We start from the raw sequence: 25,917 nt of genomic DNA on the forward strand, positions 1-25,917 counted from the left end.
GATAGAAGCTGCTTCCACCTTCAGTTAGGTTGTTGGCAGAATTCAATTCTTTGTGGCTGTAGGACTGAGGTCCCTGTTTCCTTGCTGGCTACCAGCCAAGGGCCACCCTCACCCATTGAGGCAACCAGCCTTCCTTCCTAGAGCGGCCTCATTCTTAGAGGTAGCAGTAGTGCATGGACTCCTTCTCTGGCTTCAGGATACTCTAATTTTCCTTCTGTGACAGCCAGGAAAATTCTCTGCTTTTAAGGGCTTGAGTGATTAGATTAGGCTCAGCCACATAATTTCCCCAACTTTAGGTCAACTGTGCCACATAACGTAATACAATCACGGAGTGGTACCTCCTCATTAGTCACGAGTCCCTGGGATCAGTGGGGGGCAGTGGGCAGGGGTGGGGATGGATGAGAGGCATAATTCTACCTTACTACACCATGGAACAAAATACAGTAACTAAAAATGATGACTGTAGAATTGAATTTGGCTTTCCTGCCCCAAAATATAAACTAGGCATTAAAATACTGAAATGTTTCTGTAGCCTTTGGCTGCAGTTCTATCCAGGGCCTGGACCCTCTCCTAGTCCCTCCTTTAGGATGACCACAGCCCTGCCCTGCTCTAGCAATTGAAGGACTGATACCTGTCACAGCAATAAACTTCCTGGCTACAGTCTGTCCTTTCATTGCTTGGTGCCCACGGAATACCCATCATTAAATATTTTTAATAACACCCTTGGATTTGGCTGTAAATTTAATGGCAGAAAAGAAGGCTATTACAATACTGTTAAGTGAAGGAAGAAGACATGTTTATTTAGAATGAATAGATAGATACATAGATACATTTATGATAGATTTGATAGATGGATAGGTAGATAGATATAGAGATATACATATATGCATGTAAGTTGGTATTGGCTTATTTATACTAGTGAATATATATAAGAGCGATTCCTGAAATTTGCATGGTTTATTTATATTACCGAATATGCATAAAAGCAATTCCTGAAAGATACACCATAAAACATTAACAGTTGTTATTTCCAAAAGATAGAATTTCAGGTGATATCAATTTAATTTTTAAAACTTTCTGTATTTTCCAATGAACATGTATTATTGGCATAATAAAAAGAATATATGATAAAGACAAAACAAGTTCTGTACCTTTCCTTCTGACCTTGAGGGAAAAAATCCCTTATTTTTGAACCTCTATTTCTTAATCAGTAAAATGAACTACAGTATACTTTTCGCTCTTTCCAGCTGTAAGATCTTCTGATTCTAAATAGACCACTCAAGAAGGTATTTAGTTTCGATCCAGGTTGAAAGAAGGGGGAAGGGAGAAGGAAGCCATTAGAGTTAAAAGAAATTAAGTCTTCATTTTGTCCACTTAAAACATTGTAGAAAACTGTAATTTCTTTTTAAGGTGACGTGGTTCATTCAAGATCAAGGTTCTCATTGCAATTATTCAGCTTTGCTAGTTGTCAAGGAGCTGTAGGTTTATTCTCGCTTTTAAACTGTATGTCCCAAACTGTCATTCTTGAAGCAACAAGCACTGAGTATACTGTAGATTATGGTGGACCAGACAGCGAGGCTACATCCAAGGAGCCAACATTCAGGATGGAGAACACAAACGATGTCCTAACAAGTGAGTAAATAAACAAGACATGTTGTTATAAAAACTTGAAGGAAATAAAAGAGGAAGTTAACATTTGAACTGAGACCTGCAGGATGAGAAGAATATGGCAGAACTAAAGGCCAAAAGAAGCAGCAGAGAGAACAGCAATGCAAAGGCTCTGAGACAAGAAAGGGCTGGCATGTTTGTGGAATACAAATGAGAATGGTGTGATTGCACTAGAATGAGTGGGAGACAGTGGCACCAGATGAAGTTAAAGCGAAATAGGCAGGTACCAGATTATATAAATATCCTTAGACCAGGGTAAAGAGTTCAGATTCTATTATTAATACCAATGGGAAGCCATTCAAAACTTTTAAACATGGAAGAGATGTATTTTTGAAAGTGTTAAAAGACAACTTTGGCTGTTGAGTAGGGAAGAGATTATAAGAGGGCCAAGGTGGTACCTTGGAGACTTGCTAGAATTACTGCAGTAATCCAGGCAAGCAATAGATGAGCATCACTAAGAATATGAGGGTGTCAATGAAGATGGACAAAAGCAAATGGTTTAAAACATATTTTTAAGATACAATCTGCAAAATTTGCTCATGAGACTAGTTGACATGGTGAGAAAAAAGGGAAAAGTCAAAATGGATCCTAGAGCTTTTCCTTGAGCAAAGTGATGATTGGTATACATTTACTAAGATGAGAAAGGCCAGAAGAAGATCAGTGTTTGAAGGTGAAATCAAGAGCTCTATTTTAGGGGCACCTGGGTGGCTCAGTCATTGGGCATCTGACTTCGGCTCAGGGCGTGATCCCGGAGTTCTGGGATCGAGCCCCACGTCAGGCTCCTCCGCTAGGAACCTGCTTCTTCCTTTCCCACTCCCCCTGCTTGTGTTCCCTCTCTCGCTGGCTGCCTCTCTCTGTCAAAATAAATAAAATCTTTAAAAAAAAAAGTTAATAGCATGGACTCTATCCAGAGCCAGATTACTTGCTTTCATAGCCTAGCTGTGTGGTTTTAGACAAGTTACTTAACATTCCTATACCTGGTTTCCTTATCTTTAGCATAAAGATAATTGACATATAAATGACTTGCAATTCAACATCAAAAAGACAAATAACCCAATTAAAAATGGGCAAATTATTTGAATAGCTATTTCTCCAAAGAAGATATACAAATAGCCAATAGTACATATAATGATAATCAATATCATTCATTAATCATTAGGGAAATGCAAATCAAAACCACAGTTTACACCCATTTGTATGGCTATATTCTAAAAGAATGGACAAGTGTTGGAAAAATTGGAAAACTCGTACATTGCTGGTGGAAATATAAAAGGTGCAGATGCTTTGTAAAACAGTTTGGCCATTACTCAAGAAGTTAAACCTCGAGTTAATTTATGATCCAGAGAATTCACCCCAAAAGATTTGAAAACAAATGTCCAAACAAGAACTTGTACATGAACATTTGCAGTAGCACTATCTGTAATCGCCGAAAAGCGCCACAACCCAAATGTGCATAAACTGATGAATGAGTAAAAAAACGTGGAATATCATACAGTGGATATTATTCAGCAATAACAACAAATGAGATGCCGACACATTTTACAACACGAATGAACTTTGAAAACATTATGCTAAGTAAAATGAGCCAGACACAAAATGCCACACATTGTATGAGTCTGTTTATAGGAAATGCCCAGAATAGGCAAAAACACAGAAGCAGAAAGTATACTAGTGGTTGCCTGGGACTGGGACTGAAGTGGAAATAGAGTGACTCCTAATCTATGTGGGGCTTCTTTGTTCTGATATCACTTTGCGGTAATGATTGCACACCTCTGTGAATATACTAAGACCACTGAATTGTACATTTTTTAAAAGGGTATGTTTTATGGTACATGAATTATATCTCAATAAAGCTGCTATTTGTGAAAGTAAAAATAAAAAGAATATAGGATGCCAATAGCACCTGTTTCATGGGTGTCGTCAAGATTAAAATGAGTTCATATTTGTAAAATGCTTAAATAAAAGTACTTGACCCAGAGTAGGTGCTATGTAAGTGATAAGATAATTGCTTGTCAAGGTAAAAGTTCACATTTTGATACAGATCCCTCCCTACATTCCAAACATATTGCATTAAAAAAATAAGTATTAAAATACTAATATTTAGAATGTAATAAAGTACACAAATAAATAGGAAAAAGCAACACAATGTAAAAATGGCCAAAGAATAGACAGTTCATAGCCTAAGAATTCCAAAGAGTCTAGAAAAATATGAGAATATAATCAAACTTACAGTTAACCAGGAAAATAGATTATAAAATAACAAGATACATCTTATATGCATTCAATTTGGCAAAAAAAAAAATCGAATAACTCCAAGTATTGGTGAGAATGTGGAGAAGTAGAGCAAACACTTTGGAGAGCAAGTGGACACTATCTAGTGAAGTCAAAGATACTCATACACCAGAATCTCAGAGCACATACTCTAAAGAAACTCCCACATATGCATAACAAAACAAACAGAATTTTTATTGCATCTTCGTTTATAGTAATGAAAAACTGGAAATATTGGTTATTATGAGAACAGATATATTGTGGCATTCATACAACGGAAACCATATACAACAGTTAATGAATGAACTAGGACTGTGAGTATCAACATGGACAAATCTCCAAAAACATAATTTTATACAAAAATATTAAAAATATATGAATAAACCCTACAAGTCCTGGGGCCCGGCCTACTAATCTCAGGCAATAAATGGTGACTGAATCATGATTCTGCAAAGGTCTTCCCATAACCGAACATCCAGGGAAATTTTACAACCCGTGGAATTCTTAGACCAAAAAGTAAATAGCCACACATACAGGACTTACACACTGTGAATTGAAATGGTGCCGTGTTAGGGCTCCTGAAAGAGCCAGAGCAGGAAAGATTGTTCAAACAGAAGATCCTCGTCCTTCTCTTCAGCCAAAGAGCAGCAGGCTCTATCACCTCCCCGGCTGCCCTCCCTCCGTTGCTCCAAGTCCTTCTCCAGTTTTTCCTTGAGAGTCTTTTTCTTCTCCTGAATTTTCCTTAACCTGTAGAACTCTTCTCACTCTCCCTCATCCAGCTCTGTGATGATATGAGAAAGGGTACTTTCAATCTGGGGAATGATGGCACATTCTGTGGCAATTACACACCTGTCGGTCATCTTAATAGCAAAGGCTGCGGTAAAGCTACTCCCACCCGTAATCCACAGCTCTGGCTTAATTCTTCTGGCTACAGCAGTCGGTTCACACCTGTTGGTTCGTTCCTTCGGGTAATGTTCAAATTACTGGCAGAGTCACCCTGGCTGCATTATCTTTCCTCTCTGGAAACTTCACTTGGGCTTTCTGTACATTGTGGGTAACAGTAGAGCAGAAGCCCCTGGCTGTGAACATGGCCTCAGCAAACGATAGGGCAGCTTCCCTCATCACTTCACCATCAACCTTTTAGTCCCTATTACTTTCTTTAGGATCTGTTGAAATGGAAGAGTTAAGGTATCAGATTTTTTCTTCAGGAGGTTTAAAGCTGTCTGAAACATTCGTGACAGTGTGCACCACTCGAGAGGGAAAGATTTCAGTTTGGTCTTTGCCCGACTGGATGGTGGGACATTGATAGTTTGGCTGCAACAGCCCAGCCCCAGTCTCCCTCTACCGGAGTCAGCTGCTGGCGTCAGGAGGTGCTTCCTCGGGGAGGGAAGGGGGAAAACGGAATCAGAGAGGGAAATGGAGATAGCAGTTATGTCTGTAACGTTGTATTTCTTGAAAAATGAAGTGACTGAAGTAAACACAGGATAATATAAAGATTTGATAAAGGTAAGTGGTCACAGGTATATATTACATTTAACAAAGTTATCTATATAATAAAGAATAACTTTTAAGAAGTGAGATTTAAAATAAAGATTCAAGCACTCCAGTCCCCAAGCAAAAAGATTTTTTTCAAATGCATGTACTACTTTTTAAATTTTTTTTCTTGATATTTCATTGCTTAGTGATTTAAATTCTTCCCTGTTAGCTTCGATGACTAAGTACCTTTGGTTGTAATTAAATAACTGTTTAGAGATAACTTTTAAGAGATAACTTTTCATACTTTTATAAAGGATAACCTTTTTGTATTTTATATTGTTACAAAGCATATCCTTTTATAAAGGTTAATATACAATATAAATTATTACAAATTTGCAATAAAGTTCCTTCCATACACTAAATTTTTAGTATGAATATATACTACAAGTGCTCTTCCATTTCCAGACTTTCTGCAGAGTATTTTTAACAGCATAGACATTTTTAATATTGTTCAATGATTCAAGTAGGAAATTGCTCAAATCTTGACATCATTTTTAATCACAGTTTATTCAATTTAGATTAACCTCCTCTTTTAAAAAAGTATTATTGCTATGACTGACTGCTAATATATTCTTAAACCTGTGACCTTTTTAGTAGACATAAATGAGAAAAAAGAATAGTCTTCATTCTTCCTTTACCCAGTTAATCCTCCAGAAGCAATTTAAGTAAAAAAGCTTGGAATAATTACATTTCCAACCAAAAATATAAGGAGAAATATAAGCTTCAGAATTTAGTACAATAACTTGGCTAACAAAGCAAATAGAATGGGATTAGGAAAATCATGGTCAGTCTTACAACACGTACAGGATGAATAGAAACTCTCCTCTTTTTTCGAAACATCTAGATTAACAAGTTAATTTTTCTTATGGTTTTCCAGTTGGTTGAAAAACACTAAGGAGATTATTTTGTGAGAACACTGTAATAGGCATTGTGTATAAATTTTTTAATAAGCCATATAATCTCTACTCTTAAGAAGGATACATAAGAGTGAGGAGTGAAGACTCTATAGAAACACTTTGGAACAATCATAATGCAGAACATTAACAAATTAGTCAATTCCAACATCTTATTTCTAATATCCAACTCCAACATCTTATTTTTAATATCTGGTTCAGAGTGCAAAGAAATGACACATTACCTGATGTTTTATATCTTTAGCACAAAATTATGGCAGAATCAAGAAGTAGTCAAGAAGTTTGGTTTTGGAGCCCCAGCCTTGTGATTTTATTATGGTTTCTCTTCAACAGCTATTTTCTTTCAAGGTTATATTTATTTATTTAATGTATACTATGTGCCAGATACTGTTACAAGCATGTTAGAAATAATAATTCATTTATATTAATAAGATGAGAGTTAAAAGATACAGCACTACATAATGACCCCAGATCTCAGTGGCTCATAACAACATGTATATCTCATTATATGTTGACTTTGACTGTGGCTCTGCTTCATGCCCTCTTTACTCCAGGATGCAGGCTGAAGAAACCCCTATGAGACATCACCATTCTCACAGCAGAGAGGAGAGAAAGAATGGTGAAAATACATGATGGATCTTAAAGTTTTTACTTATAGCTTATATACATCACTTAAGCTCATATTTCAAAAGCCGGAAAAAAAAAAGTGACTTGGCCATGTCTGACAATGGAGCAGAGATGGGTAATTCTCCCAGGAGGAAGAACCAGGAAAATTGAAAATGCTACAGCATACCATCATCATAGAAACTATACTAGGACAGATATTATTATTATCCCCATTTTACAACTGAAGTAACTGAGGCATTAGGAGATTAAGTAACCTGATGAAGGCGACACACACAGCCAATAAGTAGCAGAGCCAGGATTTGAAACCCAGGCAATTCATGCTCTTAACAATTATACTACACTGACTCCTTATGTTCTTGAACTATTATTTTCACTTCTTCAGCAAAATTCTGAAATTCAATCACACAGAAATATTTGACAGGTAAAAGTTTAAATAGATACTCTCCCAGAGGGATTTGCATTTTAAGGCAATAGAGTCTTAAGATAAAGTTGCAAAGTTCAGACAGCTGGATTTCAGAAGCTTAATGGAGAATGCAGCCTTCCCAATGCATCTGAAGTCACCTCTAATAACCAGCCTCTTATTCTGTGTATAGACACTCACTTAACTGCTTTGCTTGAGGTCTATGCTCAAATATCACCTATTCAGATAGGCCTTTTCTCAAAATCCTATTTTTAAAAACACACATGCATCATTATCACAATAACTACTTCTTTTATTCTTTATCCCTTTCCCCTGCTTTATTTTTCCTTCATAGAATACTAATTTTATTGGGGCGCTTCGGTGGCTTAGTCGGTGAAGTGTCTGCCTTTAGCTCAGGTCATGGTCTTAGGGTCCTGGGATCAAGCCCCACATGGGTCCGGCCCCCTGCAGAGAGTCTGCTTCTCCCTCTGACCCTTCTCCCTGCTTGTGCTCTCTCTCTCTCTCTTTCTGTGTGTCTCAAATAAATAAATACATTTTTTGAAAGTGCTAATTTTATCTTATACAGTTACTTGTTTATTTCCTTATTATTTGTTTCCCCCACTGTTATGACTTTGTTAACATTTGTTAGGTAGAGCACAGGGTGCCAGATGGTGAGCAATAGAACACCACAAGAGAAATTAAAATAGAGAAGTGTATTAGTGACAGGTCCTAGAGGAATTACACGGCATGCCTTGAGGGGCCACATGGGGGGAAGTTGAGGCAGAGTGCAGTCAGAAAGAGGTAGGACTTGGGGCATGTGCCTTTATTAGGGTCCATGGGTGGAATACTTTGGGATTCCCAGACTAAGGCTGGATTGGTCAATCAAACCAAAGGGGCTTTGTAAGCCAATGGCTGTCTTATATAAGGGGCATGCAAGGGCAAGGCCCTCACTGCTGGGGAAGACTGTTTATTTTAAGGGCTACTAGGGAAGCTACAGCCGGAGCTTACAATTACCTATGACTCTGTTATTGAGGGCCTGTGCTTACATGAGGAGGTGTCCAGTCTGGTTGGCCAAACAAAATGGATGTCAAGGCAGAAATACCATAGAGTAGCTTAGCTAAACTCTCAACATCCACTAATTCACAAGTTCTATGAAGGTGTGAACATTGTTAATCTTATCATGGTTGTAATCATAGCATCAGGACAGGAACTGGCATATGGTAGGTTCTTAATAAATATTGGTTGAGTGAATACATGAATGAATGTATGAGTTAATAAATGAATAAACTCAATGTTTGCTACCTATAAAAGTCGAGTAAGACTAGCTATGGAAGAAATGTGGAGCAAAGCCCAAAGGATCAGAGCAAGACATTCTTCTTGTCCTTAAGAACAATAACTTTTATTGAACGCCAGCTGTGTGTCAAATGGCATGACTACAAAGAAATACAAAATAAAGATCTATCCCTGAAGCTCACAATGTGATTAAGGAAATATAATATACTTACAAAGAAATTAATAATAATCAAAGGTAATAATTTAATGATCAGTAAAATATTTCAAGTGATGGGAGATGTTTCAACTTCATGAAAATAGGTATGTGTGTATAAATGTATATATAAGAAATTTTTGTGATTTTCACAAGTAAGTACCATATTTGTCACAGCAGAATTATCACGACCAAAGGGATCTGCCAGTAATTTGTTGTGCTTTACAGCATATCACTCAAGAGCTTTCAAAAGAAAAAAAATCCAGTCTCTCCAAAATGTATCAAACCATTGTCCAGCATAAAATAGTAAATTATTAGACATGAAAAATTAAGAAACCATGACCCGTAACCAAGAAAACAGCAAGCAATAGACACAGACCTGAGATGATCCAGGTGTTAGTATCAGCACATAAGGACTTTAAAAAGCAAATATTACAGATTTGTTCATGGGCTTAAAGGAAAGATGATCATAATAAGTAAACGTATGAGCAATCTCAGCAGAGAAATAGAAACTATTTTTAAAAAGCTGAAGGGAAGTCCTAGAACTGAAAATTATGCTGATACATATTTATAAACTACTGGATAGACTTAGCAATATATTGGAGACTGCAGAAGAAAGTTATAGTGAATTTGAAGGCAAATCAAAAGGAATTATCCAACAGAACAGAGAAAAAATGATGGAAAAAAATTAATGGATATTCAGTTACCTGTAGGATAATATAAAATGGTCTAACTTGTGTAGTGTCACTACAGTCCTATGTAGAAAGGAGAGATAAGGCAAAAATATATATATATATTTTTTAAATAATGGCTAAAATTTTCCAAATGTGTTGGAAAACATTAGCTTAGAGATCCAACAAGCTCAGTAAACTCCAAACAAAATAAATTCAAAAGGGGAAAAAACTGGGTATATCAAAGTCAAACTGCTGATAACCAGAGTTAAACAGTAAATCTTAAAATACTCAGAGGAAAAAAGATCCATAATATACAACACAAATAAAGGAAGACTTTGCATCAGAAATAATGGAAGCCCGAAGACAAGTGACATTTTTAAACTGCTGAAGGAAAGGGGCATCTGGGTGGCTCAATTGGTTAAGCATCCAGCTCTTGATTTCAGCTCAGGTCATGGTCTCAGGGTTGTGGGATTGAGCCCTGAGTCAGGCTCCATGCTCAATGTGGAGTCTGCTTGGGAATCTCTTCCTCTCCCTTTGCCCCTCTCAGCCCCCTGTTCATGTAGGCATATGCTCTCTCTATCTCTAAAAATAATAATAATAACATTTAAAAAATAAAGTGCTAGGGATGCCTGGATGGCTCAGTTGGTTATGTGTCTACCTTTGGCTTAGGTCACGATCCCGGGGTCCTGGGATTGAGTCCCACATGGGGCTCCTTGCTCAGCGGAGAGCCTGCTTCTCTCTCTGCCTGATGCTCTCCCTGCTTGTGCTCTCTTTCTCTCTCTCTCAAATAAATANTTGATTTCAGCTCAGGTCATGGTCTCAGGGTTGTGGGATTGAGCCCTGAGTCAGGCTCCATGCTCAATGTGGAGTCTGCTTGGGAATCTCTTCCTCTCCCTTTGCCCCTCTCAGCCCCCTGTTCATGTAGGCATATGCTCTCTCTATCTCTAAAAATAATAATAATAACATTTAAAAAATAAAGTGCTAGGGATGCCTGGATGGCTCAGTTGGTTATGTGTCTACCTTTGGCTTAGGTCACGATCCCGGGGTCCTGGGATTGAGTCCCACATGGGGCTCCTTGCTCAGCGGAGAGCCTGCTTCTCTCTCTGCCTGATGCTCTCCCTGCTTGTGCTCTCTTTCTCTCTCTCTCAAATAAATAAAATCTTAAAAAAAAAAAAACCATGAGCCCACCCTCAATTGCTAATAAACACTGTTCTGAAAATAAATTCAAACCACAGTTTGGGAAAAATTATCCACAANAACCATGAACCCACCCTCAATTGCTAATAAACACTGTTCTGAAAATAAATTCAAACCACAGTTTGGGAAAAATTATCCACAATGCAATTATATGACACAGGTCTTACATGCAGAATATAGAAAGAATTCATATAATTCAGGAATAAGAAGATACACATTCCAATTTATCAGACAGGCAAAAGGCTTGAACAAACACTTCAGAAAAGAACATTTATGAATGGACAATAAGCATATGGAAAGCTGCTCAACATTACTAGTCATCAGAATAACGAAAATTTAAAAAAAAGAAATATTTCTTGACAGTCACTAAAATGGCTAATATTTAAAAACTTGACACCCTTAAACATCGAGCAGAGATGTGGAGCAACCGGAACTCTCATGCATTGCTAATGGCGATGTAAAATGGTACAGCCACTTTGAAAAATAATTTAGCAGTTTCTTATCAATTTAAACATATTCTTATCATATTACCCTTCAATTCCACTTTTAGGTATTTATCGAGAGAAATCTAAGTGACTTGTATGTGAGTATTTATAGCAGCTTTATCCATAATATCCAAAAATTTAAAACAGCCCAAATGACTATCAACAGTACAGTGGGTTAACAAATTGTGGAATACCCACACTGAAATATTACCCAACAATAAAAAATAACTAACTACAGATATACACAAAGCATAAACAAGTTTCAAAAACATTATATTGAGCAAAAAAGCCAGACACAAAAGAGTACACACCAAATGCATTTACAAATTTAAAATTAAAGAGCACACAGAACTAACTTCTGATGATAGAAACCAGAACCCAGTGGTTGCTTCAGGCAGGTAGGAATTAACAGAGAGGGGCCACAAGGAAACTTTCTGAGGTGACAGAAATATTCTATATCTTGATTGGCTATGTGTTACATAAGGTTATGCACTTTTCAAAACTCACTCAATTGTACATTTGGATCTGTGTTTTATTGTATGTAAAGTGTACTTCAAAAAACAAAAACAGCAGAATCTTTGAACAAATTGAAACCTAGTTTTAAAATTTGTAAGGAAAAACAAAACTCACAAATATGCCAGACACTGTTGAAGAAGGAGGAGGAGAAAAGAGAGGAAAACACATTTTGTCCATAAAAATCAAGATTTATTTAAACATACTGTAATTTTTAAATGTGGCATTTGTGAAGTATAAATTGATCTATGGAATAGAATAGAGAAGCTCCAAACNTGCCAGACACTGTTGAAGAAGGAGGAGAGAAAAGAGAGGAAAACACATTTTGTCCATAAAAATCAAGATTTATTTAAACGTACTGTAATTTTTAAATGTGGCATTTGTGAAGTATAAATTGATCTATGGAATAGAATAGAGAAGCTCCAAACAGAATCTCACACAAATGGAACCTTGACTTATGCTGGAGATAGCACTGAAAATCACTAAAACTATATTTAATGAATAGTACTGGAAGAATTGGTTATTCAAACTAATATAAAATATACACATAAAAATTAATTCTAAATTGATTGGAGATTTAAATGTGATGGGCAAAACTTCACAATTTTTAGAAAAAATACCGCAAAATATTTTTATGACCTCATGCTAGGAAAGAACTTTAAAAAAAAGATATTGATAAATTTGACAAATAAAGTTTTAAATTTCTGTCTATCAAAAGACACCAAAAGCAGAGTGGAGAAAATTTTATAAAATGAGTAAAACAAGAATAAACTAAATTTATGAAGAACTCTTATAAAACTATAAGGAAAAAGATAATCCCCCCCAAAATGGGCAAAAGTTCAATAAACATGTCGCAGAGAAGGAAAAAATAAAACAAACAGCAACAAAGAAAAACACAGAGGAAAATGGCAACCTTATTAGCAACATTGTGAGCGCTTCCTTTATTTTTTATGTACTATGTGCTGTAGGAGTAATGCTTAGAGCCTTAGATGTGGAGCTGTGCCAAATTATGAGTAATGAAAAATAAATATCAAAATCAATAGTCAGCTAAAACTAAGACCCAAACCTGAGTTCACCATCCTAAATGAACTATTCAGATGTCAGAATCTTGGAATTATACCCAAAAGTCATTTTTACTATAATTTTATCATTAAAACCAGTAATAAATTCTTAAAAATTTGACACAGTAAAAGAACATTTTATCAGTATTGTCAACTGACAGATTCTCCTGTACTCACCATACAACTCATGTGTGATAAGAAATAGATGCATGCTTGCAGCTGAGGTTGGTAGAGGAACATGGTATTCTAGGAGTTTCTCATTTTTCCTTAACATGGTCTTCCTTTGTTCTGTATATTTTTCGTTATGCCTAGATCAAAGATGATTTATCACAAGAGTTGTACGTGATTTAGGCTGTTTTCCCAATTTGTGAAATTTTAACAAACCAAACAACATTTTGCTTTTTATCCATTCCTCAAGCTGTGAAGAATCTCCAAAGTGAACTTTTTCCTGAAAGACTCATGGCCTAATGGAATTAAGTCACAAAGCAAACAAACAAACAACAACAACAACAAAACCACACAAACTATAAAATAAAAATAATTTGAGAGGTGCCTGGGTGGGTTAATAAAGCATCCGACTCTTGATTTCTGCTGCTCAGATCATTATCTCAGGGTTGTGAGATGGAACCCAGCATCGGGCTCTGCACAGGGTGTGGATCCTGCTTGGAATTCTCTCTCTCCCACTGTCCCTCCCTCCCCTCATATAAATAAATAAATAAATAGACGTGTTTTTAAAAATACATATAATAATAATTCGAAAATTTTTTAAATTTATATTTGAATAATGATACAACTCCAAAGACTAATTCCAATCCTCATAATATGATTTCTATTTTTCTTTCTTTTTTTAAATATTTTTTAAAGATTTTTATCTATTTTAGAGAGACAGAGAGCAATGAGGGGGGAGGGGCAGAGGGAGGAGTGGGAGAAGCAGGCTCCCTGCTGAGACAGGCGTTTAACCCACTGAGCCACCCAGGCACCCCTCCATAATTCCTTCTTATATTATTTAAATTTTACAAATATTTACTGACTCTAAGAGGATATAATGCTCTTCCTAATGTTATCTAGCTAATGTATGCTCCCTTAATATTAATATTTACTTTAAATCTACTTCCTTATAAATTTATTATTTAAAATCTTCTGATTATTTTTGTATATAAAGTTAGCAATTTGCACAATTATCATTAAATATTGCCCTATTTTACTATTGCAATAACATTTACATTTATATTTCAATGGGTTGATAGACTGTCAACATCTTAAATCTACAGACATATTTTTCATTCCAAACCACGTGTAGAATGTATAACTACACTTGAAAGAAAATATTCAGATAGTAGCAATAAATCTGAATTTTATGCTTTGTTCCTGTTTTTGGCATTGCTATGCAAAATCAATGTGATAGTAACCTATAGGACCACATTGCTGGTTCTGCAATCATATAGGATGACAGCTGAAGTAGGCATTTGGCCTCTGAACCCAAGACAAAAATCTTGGCCAAATACTTAGGCTAACACCAAAACATGAGTGCATCTCTAAAAGGAAGTATGAAAAACATCTATTTCCTAGACAGCAACTTATCCCAAATCTACATAAATATATACACAAATTCTTTATCTTCAAACTTTAAATTTGCCTAGATACAAAAATCCACAGAGATTGGACATGAAGATGCTCAATGGATCATGCTATTGTTTGTCTTGTTCTCGTTGATAACCATGATTTATTCTCATCTATACACCACTGCCACTTATAAGACTCCACAGAAGGCCCTAGGCAACCACACACAGCCATACCCCATTTCCAACATACACCCCCCACCTGGTCATAGCACTGCATCAGAATGGACTTGGCCTTTACTTAAAAAATAAAAAATCTTTAAAGAAAAAGCAAGCATCTTGATCTCAGGACTGTGGGTTTGGGCCCCACACTGGGTGTAAAGATTACTTAAAATAAAGTCTTTAAAAAACAAAACAAAACAAGGGCACCTAGGTGGCTCAGTTCAGCATCTGCCTTCAGCTCAGGTCATGATCTCAGGGTTCTGGGGTGGAGCCCAGCACCAGGTTCTCTGCTCAGCAGGGAGTCTGCTTCTTCCTCTCCTTCTGTGCTCTCTCTCTCACTCTTGCTCTCTCCCCAATAAATAAATAAAATCTTAAAAAAAAAAAAGGAATGGACTTGGACAAAGTAGATTTCAATGTGATTTACAAGTAAGTGAATAAAAACAAGGTTATTTAAGGCATAAAAGGTATTGATATGAACAGGAACCATCTAGCTAGAAACAAAATGGTAAAAATAGAAAGGAGAGGACTGAACAATGTTCACAATAGTTTAGCTCAGTTGATGGACTTAGCTAAAGCAAACAAACTTCCACTTGTGGCAATGGAAACTGGATTGACTCAGAATAGATCATGCACATAACAAAAACAAATCTAATGAATAATTGGCTTTGACCCTTCAGACCTCACTCTTTCAAATTGCCCAATACTAACAGAGTACCAAGAATATGGCTTTCAAACATTTTGGTTTCAGGGGGCTTCAGACTCTAAAGAAGTTATTGGGTTATATATATTGATACTTACCATATTTAAAATTGAAGCAAAATTTTTAAATATGTATTTATTTTAAAGTAACAAAAATTTCATTACATGTTAATACAAATGGCATGTTTTTATGAAAATAACTGTTTTCCAAAATAAAAAATTTAGTGAGAAGTGTTTTATATTTTGCAAATATCTTTAATAGAACTTAATAATAGGCTTAACAGAACACAGCTGGATTCTCATAATTGCTTCTGAATTCAATCTGTTAGCAATATATTGTTTGGAAGTATATGAAGAAAATCCAACCCTGCACAGATATTCGCTTGGAAAAAGATGGAGTATTTAACAGTCTTTGGGTAACTGTGGCTATTCTTCTTTGATAATATATCAAAATTTGACAAATGATAATTTTTTTAAAGTTGGAGGACTGACATTACATGACTTTAAGACTTACTATAAAGCTACAATAATCAAAAGAGTGTGGTATTGGCAAAAAAAAAAAAGACAAATAGAACAATAGAACAGAATAGAGAGCATAGAAATAGACTAACATAACATAGTCAAATGATCTCTGACAAAGGAGCAAAGACAATAAAATGGAGCAAAAATAGTCCTTCAACAAATAGTGCTGTAACAACTGAATACCCACTACGCAAAAAGATTAATCTGGACTCAGACCTCAAACCCTTCATAAAAATTAACTCAGAGTGGATGACAGACCTAAATATAAAATGCAAAACTATAGAACTCCTAGAACATAACATAGAAGAAAACATATATGACCTTGGATATGGTGATAACTTTTTAGATACAACACCAAGGCATGATCCATGAAAGAAAGAGTTGATAAGTGGGACTTCATTACAATGAAAATCTTCTGATCTACAAAAGAGTATGTCAAGAGAATAAGAAGCCACAGACTGGGAGAAAATATTTGCAAAAGACACTTCTGGTGTAGGACTGTTGGGCAAAATAATACAGAGAATTCTTAAAATTCAATAAGAAAACAAACAACCCAATTAAATAACGGGCCAAAGACCTGAACAGACACCTCACCAAAAAAGATACACAGATGGCAAAATAGCATACAAAAAGATGCTTTACATTGTGCACCATCAGGGAACTGCAAATTCAAACAAGACACCACTGCACACCTATTAGAATCCCAAGCGCTGACAAAATCCAAAGCACTGACAACACCAAATGCTGCCAAGTACGTGGAGCTACAGGAACTCTCATACACTGATGGTGGGAATGGACGGCCATTTTGGAAGGCATTTTGGCAGTTTCTAAAAAATGAAACGTACTCTTACCACACAATCTGGCAATCATGATCCTTGGTATTTACCCAAAAGTTTTAGAAACTAATGTCCTCACAAAAATCTGCACATAGGTGTTTATAGTAGCTTTATGTATAATCAGCAAAACTTGGAAACAAGTAGGATGTCAAATTAAAAAATTCATTTTGTAGTTTGAAAATAATTTAGGCAGTTTGCTCTTTTAAAGTAAGTACTGAGTATTCTTCATTGATAGTACACTTTAGTAGAACAGAGGGCAGAGAATTTACTTTGGGACCCAGGAATTTGCAAGCATTCCTTAAATTGATCAAAGTGCTTACATTGAGATACTACTTAAATTATTCTCCATTAATTTTGTGCTCCAGACAATGGAGTATTATTCAGCACTAAAATGAATTATCAAGCCATGAAAAGACATGGAGGAACCTTAAATACATATTACCATGTGGAAGAAGCCAATCTGGAAAGGCTACACACTGTATAATTCCAACTATATGGCATTCTGGAAGAGGCAAAACTATAAAGATAGTAAATAGATCGGGGCTTGGGGGTAGGGGGTAGGGTGACTAGGCAGAACACAGAGAATTTTTAGGGCAGTGAAAATACTCTATACAATACTGCGAGGTGGAAGCGTGTCATTATACAATTGTCCCAACTCAGAGAAGGTACAATGCGAAGGGTGAATCCTGATGTAAACTACTGAATTTGGCTGATTGTGATGTGTCGATGTAGGCTCATCAGTTGTAACAAATGTCCCACTCTGGTGGGGGATGCAGTAGAAAGGTACACAAATATCTAATAAAAGCAGGTTGGGGTAACAGGGAAAACAGAGACATGAGTGAAAGCTAGGTTTCAAAATGTATACCTTAGTAGATTTTTAGAATTTTCTACCACAAAAATTAATTCACTTAATTTCCCTGAAACCAATTTTACTACTTCATATCCAATTAAGGGATAAAAGATACACGATATGTCCATCCGTATATATTTTTGTGTTGACAGATAAACAGGAATACTTCATTTTCATAGACTTCCCTATAATGTTTTTATTGATAGCCTCGTCTTTACTGCTTAAACTCATTTGGATTCTCTTCCAATACATGTGCATACATAAAGATGAAAAGCGTAAAACTATTTTATTAGAAATATTGATTTTAAATTTAAAACTGTTGGGAATAAATTGCTTGTTTAAGAAAAGCCAGAAGGGAAACAGTGAACTAGGGTGTTCTGTGTAAATAAGCACTGTTAGGGCATGGCATTCTCCTAACAATTTCTGTGAGGAGATATTGTGCCATCAAGTACAATTCACGTCTCTGAACCTCAGCTGCAGAAAATAAAGAAATCTGTGGCACAGTATTGTCATTGCTGATGTCTGTCAACAACTTAAATTCATGGCACATACATAACGCCTGCATGTTCATCGTTCTTCCCTCTCATCCACAAATCTACTGGCAAATAAACATTTTGTCCACGTCAGATCACAAAACGCTTCCAGAAAACGTCTGCAACATATTCTAAGCAAAACAAAGGGAAATTTTAGTCAGGTGCGATCAGCAACGATCCAGTCTGTTAATATTCTTTTTTTTTTTAAAGATTTTATTTATCTATTTGAGAGAGAGAGAACACCCAGGAGAGGGGCAGAGTAGCAGACTCCCTGCTGAGTGGGGAGCCTGATGCAGGACTCGATCCCAGACTCTGGAATCATGACCCAAGCTGAAGACAGACACCCAACCGACTGAACCACCTAGGCGCTCTCTGTCAGTATTCTTCAGCAAACACTGTTCTAGCCCAAAAGAGATGGTTCATCGGTGGGCAGGAATGGTTCTCCCATCCAGTATTCAAAGGAATCCTTATCAGGGGATAAGCTGAGCTCTTCCTAGCATGCCCTTCAGTATACCCTTCTATACCCTTTCTTCAAAAGACTTTCTAGGGCTCCATGCAGCATGGGGAGGAGAATGCTGAAGAAGGACAACCTCCTTTAAAAGAAAAATAAGTCGGGGCACCTGGGTGGCTCAGTCAGATAAACGACCAACTCTTGCACCCAACTTTTGATTTTGGTTCAGGTCATGGTCTAGGGGTTGTGAGATAGAGCCTTGAGCCCTGCATTGGGCTCCATGCTCAGCAGGGAGTCTACTAATCTCTCTCTCTCTCTCTCACTCTCTCTCTCTGCCCCTCCCCCCAGGCTCAGTCCCTAAAATAAATAAATAAACCTTTTTTAAAAATGAAAAATAAGCCGTGCTGTGCAGGATTTTAAGTCTAACAGTGGTAATTCTCATGCTAGTGAATGCCATTAATCTGGAAGTTTTCAGCAACTATAAATAGGTCAATTTCCTTATTAAATACGCTGCAAAGGTAAATATTACTTATAACAAGGAACCATTATCTCAAAACATTTTTTCTCATTTTAAACGTGTAAAAAACTTGTGTATCACATTATCTTTTTTAAATAAGAGTAAAACAAAAATATTTCACTCTAAATCTATGGAAACTCATGGAGTTACCGTAAAGTCCCACAGAGCAAGGATTGAGGGGTGTAAGGCTGTTCATTCCTATATACCAGATAGCCACTGATGGCTGTGCTTTTATAGTCTTTCTGCCAACTTTGTGCATTTTCTCCTTTCTCTGCTACTTGCGATTATTTCACTTTACTAACAATATGTGCTTTCTCTTTTCTTTTTTTGAGAGGGAGAAACAGACTGGCAAAGGTAGAGGCAGTGGCGTAGGAAAGGGCAGAGGGAGAGGGAGACAGAATCTTAAACAGGCTCCACATCCAGCACAGAGCCCCACGCAGAGTTCAATCTCACAACCCTGAGATTACGACCTAGGCCAAAATCAAGAGTCAGACCCTGAACCGAATGAGCCACCCAGCCACCCCCATGCTGCTTATTTTCAAACACTGAGTAAGGACTAAATGGTAGCCCTCAACCTCTTACAGAACCAAATGCTTGTGATCTGGTAGGTCCTTGGTGTTCAGAAGTCTATCAATTACTGCCAGCTTTAAGATGAAATATGTTATAGTTGAAATCTGGCTTCTGGAAAGGAGGCAGATTCATTTAATATAATTCCAATCCTTTACAGTGACTGTTCCAAGTTCTAATCTGCCTCTTGTCACAAAGACAACACTAACTGTATTAAATCAAAACCCTATGGTACCATCTTCTCAAGGTTGTAACTGTTTTCAAAATGGTGAACTCAAGTCAGTTTCCCCAAGTGCATCCCTCAGAACAAGGATCTGCACAGGTGATGTAGTAAGTGGTACTACCCTTAGAACCAGGTATGGGGACCCCTACCCTACATGCTCCCCACCACCCTCGGTGCTCTGGGTTTCCTCACTGCCTGGGTGTAGACTTTGGATGAAAGCACTGTGGTGTTCACAAACATGCAAGCATAACTTCTTCTTGGTTTGGAAGAGGCCCAGGAGCAGAGAGCCAGGAACATGCTCTCCCTTCACCATCACAAAACACCAAAGAATCCAAAAATTTCTAAATGAAAGCTTGGTTTTCCAGGTCATTTTGCCAATGTATCAGTCCAGGTAAGAGCATGTGTTAGCTTAAGGTAAATAGTTTTTAAATATATAGGTATATGCTATATGGGTGCTCATTTGTACTCATATTTCAGCAGAGCAAATGACTTCCAAGTAATATAAATTCTGTGAAAACAAAGAAACTACTTATCTTGTTTATTGCTATATTCCCAAAACCAAACACATAGCCAATAAAATGTTAAATGAAAAAAGTGTCTCATGGTTTAAAAATGTTCAGCCTCCGGGTGCCTGGGTGGCTCAGTGGGTTGGGCATCCGCCTTTGGCTCAGGTCATGATCCCAGGGTCCTGGCATCAACCCCTGCACCAGGCTCCCTGCTCAGTGGGGAGTCTGCTTCTCCCTGTGCCTGCTGCTCCCTCTCCTTGTGCTCTCTCTCTCTCTTTCTCTCTCTCTCTGGCAAATAAATAGATAAAATCTTTAAAAAATAAAAATAAAAATGTTTGGCCTTTTGCAGTTTCCTTTGGAGATTAGCAAATTAACACTTTAAAGTCTTTGAGAATCCAGGGGGCCTAGGATGGCTCAGTCGTTAAGCATCTGCCTTCAGCTCAGAGCGTGATCCTGGAGTCCTGGGATCGAGCCCCGCATCGGGCTCCTCCATTGGGAGCCTGCTTCTTCCTCTCCCACTCCCCCTGCTCGTGTTCCCTCTCTCGCTAGCCGTCTCTCTCTGTGTCAAATAAATAAATAAAATCTTTAAAAAAAATAAAGTCTTTGAGAATCCAACTATTTTAACCAAAGCCCTCCCCCTCTTGTACTCTAGAGACTTTCTCATATCTACTTTGTGGTGGAAAACTTCCAGGAATTGCTCAAATTAATGGCACATATGAATCAGCCCAATTTGGGAGCCTCTCAAGATACCTTGGAATGTACAAAATGTACCCTCAATTATGGTCCTAGATACAACCCAAGCATTAGAAAAAACTAAGAAATATATTGGATGCTCTTGAAGGAAATAAATACAAGATTTTCTTTTTCAGGAAATAATCCAGATTTCAATAATAGCAAAACATTAATCTTTTCTTGGAATTTTTCTACCTAAGAATTAAAGAGGGATGGAGAGAAAGGAAAAAGTTACAAACCTATCATATTAAATTTAAGGTGAAGAATAAATGTCCCATGAACTTTTAATACTCATTCAACACTTCATTTATCAATTTAAAATGTATTTACTCCTGTTGTCAATAATCTTGGTTCAAATGCTAGCCACCTTAGGATTTTTAGTTTAAACATGGATGTGTATTGTAATTAATAGTGATGCTAATTATGATTAACACTTGGTATCAGTGGAAGGTAGAGTAGGAAATTTATACTATAGATTTTTAATTTAAATTGAAACTATAGAGGGGCGCCTGACTGGCTCAGTCATTAGAGCATGCAACTCTTGATCTCGGGGTTGTGAGTTTGTCACCTGTAGAGATTACTTAACAATGAAAAATATTTTTTAAAGATAAATAAATAAAAAACAAGCTGAAACTATAGGGGAAAAGTGGGAATGTATATTACAACTCTTTAAAAACAAGCCACAGAAATCCTCTTCAAACTAACTTAACCACATAAAAGGATTTATTGGCTCATGTAACTGGAAAGGACATGGATGCCTTTGATGCCAGGAATAAATGAATTAGAGAACTCAACTGCCTCCTCTCTCCTCTGTTCTCCTACTTCTTTCCCCTTGCCCTCCTCCCCTTTCCTCACTCCTCTTCCTCTCACCCTCCTTTAATCTCCCATCATACCTCTACCCAACCCACAGGGTCTCATCCCAACTTCCCTTTGTATTGTCCTTCTCTCTAATCACAGAATTTCTGTCCTATGTCAGGAATCCTGGTAGCAGAAAGCTCCAAGTCGTATCACTAGAGGACAGAATACCTCAACCTTTAGTATATAAAAACTCAAGGAAAGAAGTCTAATTGGCCCAATTTGAGTCATGTGTCCTGATTAGATCCATTGTTAAGAGCTGGGAAGATATGCTGCTGCTTGGTAGCACCCCCTGTTCCCACAGTCACATCATTGGGTGAGGCAAATCAAAACAAGGCAGGTACTCTTACTGCAAGAGGAATCAAGGGATACTTGACATACAGAACTTCAGATATTCCAAGTGTCAACAGCTAAATTTTTGGAAAGTAATTTGACAACATATATCAAGACTCTGTAAAGTCATGACTCTTATCCATGCTAAGAAAAGAATCCAAACCCAGAGGTCATATGTATCAAGAAGTATACTAGAACATCATTTACATACCGAATATTATACTCAGTCTTCTACGTATCCAGTAAAAGGAAAACAAATAGGTAAATTGTAACTTCACAGTAAAGTATGATGTTGCTGTAATAAAGAACACTGCCTGCTGCCTGGGGCCTGCCCGCTGCCTGGAGCCTGCCCGCTGCCTGGAGCCTGTCCGCTGCCTGGAGCCTGCCGCTGCCTGGAGCTTGCCCGCTGCCTGGAGCCTGTCCGCTGCCTGGAGCCTGTCTGCTGCCTGGATTCTTGACCTAAGTGAAAAAGCAAAATACAAATCTATATACACAATTCTAAAAAATGAGTAGATAGAAAAGATAGAAGAAGAAACAAACAGATCCAAAGTATTAATAGACTTTGGGTAGTGAAGCAATGAGTGGTCTTTTATCCTTTTTATATATTATTACATCATATTTTAAGTGTTTCATTATTACCATATTTCCTATTACAAACATAACGAAAAATTGCTAACTTCAAGGTTTAATAAATGATAAAACACAAGCACTTAAATATAAGATGGGTGTTCTTTGAACTTCTCATCTTCCCAAATTTACAAAATGTTTCTCAAAATCAGTCATTTATTAAATATTACAGCATACTACAGAGATCCAATGTCCTTTACCTACTCCAGGTAAGTGAACAAACTGGAAAGGAACATACAGAATGAGGTACACACTAGTCGATCCCTAATTTCCCTAATTTTCTAAAATTGATACTAATCAGAGACAAAACGTCATTACACAGCATGCAGAGCACATCAGCTATTTCTTTAAGGATGAATTTAAATTGTGTAGACTGAAACAGAAGCAACTCTTTCTACGACTAAGGCGAGGTCTAGTGGCTGTCTCCCCAACCTTACCCCATAGTTCAGACCTTCCTATCCTTTGACCCTGGGCCGTGTATACCAACTTCACCTACCCCACTCCCAAGCCACACGTATCCCTCTTCTTGCCCAACCTCAACATAACCCATTTGCACTGTGATTCACACCACTCTTCAAGGTTCCAGTCAGGATGATGAGGAAGGTCATTAAGAATTATCTCCTAGCCAAGAGGTCAATAGGGCCGGACAGGGCAACAGGGAAGTGACAGCCTCAGAGACAGAGGTCCAGGCAACAGCTGTCCCATCCTAGTCACGCTGAAAGACAATAGGCTAGTTCCTTGCCATGGTCTGTCAGAGTGCAGCCTCCCTGTCAGCAAAATGAAGAACTGCTTTGAAACTAAGTCTGACGGAGGTGCAAATATAGTGGCTAATACTTGTAGTAAGTTCTCTGCTTTTATGTTACCCTGATCTCTTGCAAGGTCATCATCTGGAGAAAAGGCACAAACTATAAGCTCCTTCTACCTGCGGCCGAGCACCAGTTATATTGCCAGCTGCTATGTGACCTCAGATAAGTCGCTTCATCTCTTTGTTCCTAGAATCAGGAAGTTTGGACTCAATTGCTCCTCAAACTTATCGTGACTATAACATTTTAGTATTCTATGGAAGTCTCTTTACAAAGCCTTAGCTGCTGTGCTTCAAAACATAGGGCACAATAACTCCAAGATTTTCTGTCATTGCTTGCTAACTCTCTTTCCCTTGGGTCCCTCTCACAAGATGAATTTAAAACTCTGCAGTTTACTGGTGTGCTTATTACATATACTAAGTCTTTAAGTGCAATTATAAAATCAAAATGCTAGTATTAAAAGCAAAAAAAATCACTCATTTAACATTTTCACGGAAAATTTTTAGCTATTAAAATTCAGCTATATGGTAAAAATTTAAATAACCACTGTAATATAGAAACAGTTTTAGGTAAAATCTATGCTAAGGAAAAAAGAGTTTTGAGGGATGTTGAATTAGAGGAACAGAATGTACGGGGAGGGACACTAAAGAAGGAAGAAGTGAAGGAAGGAAAGAAGGAAGCTGTTTACCTTTAGATAATGTGGGAACAGGCAGTTTAAATCCAAATTACTAAGGTGCAGTTTAAACTCTTATCATTTGTATTTGAAAAATAACACCTGGTAAGTCAACTCTTGTCATTTTTATATCCTACGCAATGTCTACTAAAGCCCCCAGACAGTAAACGATCAGAGTCTCTTGCACACTGGTGCTCCTCAGCTCTGTCCCCAAAGCCCCCGCAGAAGTCACAAGCAGCTGCCTTGGCTGCCAACCATGTCCTTGACTCCTCCACCTTGGTTACCAACACCACTGGCTGGTCTGCACTTTTCAGAGTCTGAGACTCAAATGACCAGTTCTGCTCTGTAGATCACGCTTGATACTGCACCAGGCAATAGGTCACTTCCTCCCTTTCCTGCAGTGGATAATGGTTTGCTTTCACATGAGATTAACCGGCTTTAGGGTGTTCTCTCTCAGGACTTCTTCTTACGTGATAACAGTAAATGTTCTCATCATTAAAAATTTAGAAGTTGACTTCAGAGACAGTGGCCTCATAAGTATATAATGACCCAAAACTGTGATGCATAAGAATTAGGAGATTTAAAAGGTTTAGAACGGTGGTGTCTGGGTGGCTACATGTCGGGTAAGTGTCTGCCTTTGGCTCGGGTCACGATCCCGGGGTCCTGGGATGGAGCCCTGTGCCGAGCCCTGCCTGGAGCCCAGCATTGGACTCCCTGCTCAGTGGGTAACCTGCTTCTCCCTCTCCCTCTACTGCTCCCCCTGCTTGTGTTCTCTCATTCTCTCTTTCTGTTAAATAAATAAATGAAATCTTTTTAAAAATAAGACAAAAATAAAAGGTTTAGAACATGTCCAGGGGCGCACCTGGGTGGCTCAGTCATTAAGCGTCTGCTTTCGGCTCAGGTCATGATCCCGGGGTCCTGGGATCGAGCCTCTCATCAGGCTCCCTTCTCAGCGGGAAGCCTACTTCTCCCTCTCCCACTTCTCCTGCTGGTGTTCCCTCTCTCGTTGTGTCTCTCTCTCTGCCCAATAAATAAGTAAAATCTTTAAAAAAAAAAAAGAACGTGTCCAGACTAATGACCCCCCAAGCGCACTAGTCCACAGGCATAAATAAATTAACGGTGTCCAGTAGTATCTAGGTTAACTACGTACAGATGTATCTGCGGAACGTGTTGAAAGGTCTTATTACTTTCCTAACGCGGATGCCTTCCACCCTGAGAAGGGTGGCAGCAATGGCTGGAGTAGAAATCCCAGCTCCTCGAGGTGTCGCATGTCTCTCCATCTCCGTACACATTCTTGCAGACTCCTGGGTCTGCTGAGTAGCTCTTGCTAGATAGCCTTGCTATACCTTTATACTCTCATACTTGAAGCTCAGGAAACAGTTTTATTGCTTCCGTCAATAAGCCTTAGTTTGGGCATTTGAGGTATAACTGAAGATGTGAGTCTCTACACATCCCTACAACAGGAAAGGGTGAGTTAATTAAAAGCTTAACTAATTCTCCTCACCTGACTTCCACACTGCCTTTTCTTGTGGCCTGGCTCCTAGCCAAGTCCTGCAGGGCAACGCAAGGCCAAAGCC

At 37.7% G+C, this 25,917-nt stretch overlaps 1 pseudogene; it reads right to left on the reverse strand.

The window, feature by feature from the left end:
- Positions 1–4,508: 4,508 nt before the first annotated feature.
- LOC109489148 lies at positions 4,509–25,620 on the reverse strand (annotated as a pseudogene).
- Positions 25,621–25,917: the final 297 nt, after the last annotated feature.

This window comes from Ailuropoda melanoleuca, chromosome 5, assembly GCF_002007445.2.
Source record: "Ailuropoda melanoleuca isolate Jingjing chromosome 5, ASM200744v2, whole genome shotgun sequence".
Taxonomy (NCBI): Eukaryota; Metazoa; Chordata; class Mammalia; order Carnivora; family Ursidae; genus Ailuropoda; species Ailuropoda melanoleuca.